This window comes from Alexandromys fortis, unplaced genomic scaffold (assembly GCF_014885135.2).
Source record: "Alexandromys fortis isolate MF-2015 unplaced genomic scaffold, M_Fortis_MF-2015_v1.1 scaffold_6, whole genome shotgun sequence".
NCBI classification, from domain to species: domain Eukaryota; kingdom Metazoa; phylum Chordata; class Mammalia; order Rodentia; family Cricetidae; genus Alexandromys; species Alexandromys fortis.
Window position 1 is genome coordinate 10,230,003 of NW_026067902.1, and position 3,679 is coordinate 10,233,681.

Consider the following 3,679-nt stretch of genomic DNA (forward strand, 5'->3'; position numbering starts at 1 on the left):
CGAACTCACAGAGATCCGCCTGCCTCTGCCTCCCAAGTGCTGGGATTAAAGGCGTGCGCCACCACCGCCCAGCTGAATATCGGTTTTTGTATGTGTGTGTGTGTGTGTGTGTGTGTGTTTTCAACTCTCTTTAGTATTGAAGCTAAGAACAGGATTTCTGGGTCATGTATTTACTCTGTATTTTGTTCTGTGAAACTATTCAAGTGAACTGTATAATTTAAAATTTCCCCAACAGCATCCTTACTGATACTATCCCCTGGTTATAAGCCATCTTATGACTTGTACAATCGCATCTATTTGTGGGTTTTGATTAGCCTTTCCCTAGAGGATAATAGTAAGCATAATTTAATGTGTTTATTGGTTGATGGTATATTTCCTTTGGAAAAAATGTCTGTTTAAATTGCTCATTTTAAAGTTGCTTGTCTTTCTATCATTGAGTTGTAATATGCTGGTCATTCCTGGACTTGTGATTTGAAAATACATTTCCCTGGGAGGTCAAGATCATGATGGAGAAATCTACAGAGACAGAGAGGCGGTCATGGGGCATGCCTTTAATCCCAGCACTCGGGAGGCAGAGGCAGGCGTATCTCTGTGAGTTCGAGGCCAGCCTGACCAATCTCATGGAGAATCACGAACTCTAGACCAATAGCTGTGGAGCCTCCATGGGACTGAAGTAGGCCCTCTGTGTGTGAGAGACAGTGGTGAAGCTTGGACTGAGGGGCCCCTGGCAGTAGGACCAGGATCTACCCTGGTGCATGAGCTAGCTTATTGGAGCCCATTCTCTATGGTGGGATGCCATGCTCAGTCTTAATGCAGAGGGAGGAGCTTGGTCCTGTCCCAATTTAATGTGCCATGGGAGGCTGGATAGGAGGTGGGCTGGTGGGGAGGTAAGTGGGCCTGGGAGGAGGGGTGAAGGGGAGAACTGTTTTTGGAATGTAAAATGAAATAAAAATTATTAAAAAAAATTTGTTTCCCTTTTATGGGTTGTCTATTTTCTTTTAAAAATATTTGTGTAACTGGACATAGTGGTGCATGCCTTTAATCCCAGCTTTCAAGATGCAGAAGTAGGTGGATCTCTGCGTTCCCGGGAGGTCTGACCTACATATCAAGTTCTGGAACATCCAGAATCACACAAAAAGAACATTTTAAAAAAAGAAATTAATTTGCACAAATGAATCTGTGTGCCAGGTATGGTGGCAGCAGCTCTCAAAAGGCAGAAGCAGGTGAATCTCTGTGAGTTCTAGGCCAGTCTGGTCTACATAGAGAGTTCCTAGACAAACAAGGCTAGGCTGTATGAGAGACCCTGTCTCAAAACCACAACAAAAAGAACTGTGTTAATTCCTAAACCATTGTTTTTTGGTGTTGATAAAAGAGAATTGTTTTCTGATGTCATTTTCAAATTGTTCATTTATAGTGTTCAGAAATGCAATTGAGTTTTATATGTTGATATTGTACCTAGCAATCTTGCTAGAGGTTTTCTCTGTGTAAGATCTTGTCATCTGCAATGAGACATACTTATGCTTTCCAGTCTGGATGTCCTTCCTTTTTTTTTTTTTTTTTTGTGCTAATTGCTCTAGCTAGGATCTTTAGGGCACTGTTGTCTTTGTTTGTTTTGTGAGGAGGACATGGCTGACACAAGGACTCTAAATGTAGCCCAGGTTGGCTTTGAACTTGTAATTCTCCTGCTTCAGTCTTGAAAACTCTAGGATTACAGCCATATACAACCACATCTGGTTTACCTTTGAAACAATTTTTATATGTATTCATCTCTTGGTGACAGACACAAGTGTATGTGTGAGGGTTCACACTTGCCACCCTGAACATGGGGAAAAAAGTCACTTTCGAGAGTGGGGTCTAAGCCGGGCGGTGGTGGCACACGCCTTTAATCCCAGCACTTGGGAGGCAGAAGCAGGCAGATCTTTGTGAGTTCGAGGCCAGCCTGGTCTACAAGAGAGTGGGGTCTAACCGTCAACCTGATTGAGGTGGTCTCTCCTGTTTCACACTCTGCATACTCAGCAATAGCTGGTCCATGAGCCTCCAGGCGATTCTCCTGTCTGCCTGATACGCCATAGATGAGCATAGTCTGGGCACGCTCTGTGTGACATCAAATAAAAATAACCCCTGGGAGCATAGGCTTAATAAAATACCAAGAAGTCTAATGAACTAGATATGGTGGTGCACGCCTTTAATTCCAGCATGTGGGAAGCAGAGACAGGCAGATTTCTGTGAGTTCAAGGCCAGCCTAGTCTACATAGTGGGTTCCAGCACAGCTGGAACTTGAGACCCGAAGAAGAAGAGGAGGAAGAGGAAGAAAGGAAGGAAGAAAGGAAAAAGAAGAGAAACCAAAACCAGAAAGTCAAATAAAAAGCACAGAGCCCATAGCAAAGGTAGAGTGTCAAGCACACAGGGTCCCAGGCTGCTTAGCAGCCTCTCCTCCCCCAGGGGCAATGTTCAATGACACTGGAGACTTCTCTCACAAGCTGGGCCCATCTGCTACCAGTGGTCCTTTCTCCTGAAGAAGCTGCGGTTCATGTAGGGCGTGGCAGGACACACCTGTAACCCTACCCACACTCTTCTCTCTCACTGAAGGGCAGAGGCAGATGCTCTGAAAACCTTCTGTGCTTCAAAACCACCAGGAACACAGGAACAAGGCCTAGATGTTAACCCTAGCCTTGCAGCGACCCAGGAAAGCCATGACATCAGTCACACCGCTTAGCGTTTAACTTGTCCTGTTTCTGGCCCTGAATACCCAGCTCCAAGGCAGTCCTAGAAACCATGGCGAAGCCTGGCAGTCTAACAGCCACTGAAACATGCAGAAAGGGAGTGCAAGCGGCCCTTGAAGGGCAGAGCAGATGTACAGAGGGGTCCAAAGCAAACAGTCTCATAGCCCAAGAAACGACAAGTTCCCTTGTGGGGCTGTTTGTATCCAGACGCACTAAATGCGGTGGCATCTGGACCTCCTCCTGGGATTTACAGGTATCTGAAAACCCAGCCCAAGCCAGATCAGCAAAGAGCTTCACCGCAGAGGCCCCATCCAGCTCTGCCCCTCCCCTCCCAGGTCTCCTTCGCAACCACTGGCCTGCTTGACCATTGTCCTGTGATTCAGATGCACAAGGTCAGGCGAGGACAGACTGGAGCCCGGCAGCTGATGACCTCTGTAATAAACAGCACTGGTTAGGAAACTGTGGCCCTATCTGGCTTGGCTCTGACTGGTAGGTGAGCTCAGAATTATGTTTATCCATAATTCTGATGGATGAGAGTTGGGGAAAGAACAAAGGCTATGTCAGAGAGGCTCCAGATGGCTCACAAGAGGCCAGGGTCTCTGCGTCTTATGCTCACAGAAAAAGTTCTGCCTTCCTCTGAGTGGTACCATAGATTGAGCTAACCAGTGATAGCCAAGGCTAGCCAACGCCTGCAGTAAAACCCAAGGACACAAAAACACTTGAAATATCTTTCCTTTACTTTAATGCTCCAGGCATTGAAAACATTCATATAGTTGCCTTACGGCAGAAATCGTTTCCTCTTAGGTGCAGCTTCTGTGTCCAGGACTGGAGGCACACACATCAACCACTGAATCTTCAAGACAGCACCCCGCATGCCACATGCAACCTACTTTGGCACCTTGTCGTTTTCTGTTCATGGATCCCCTCTCTGCCGCACCCATGAACACAACCACAAC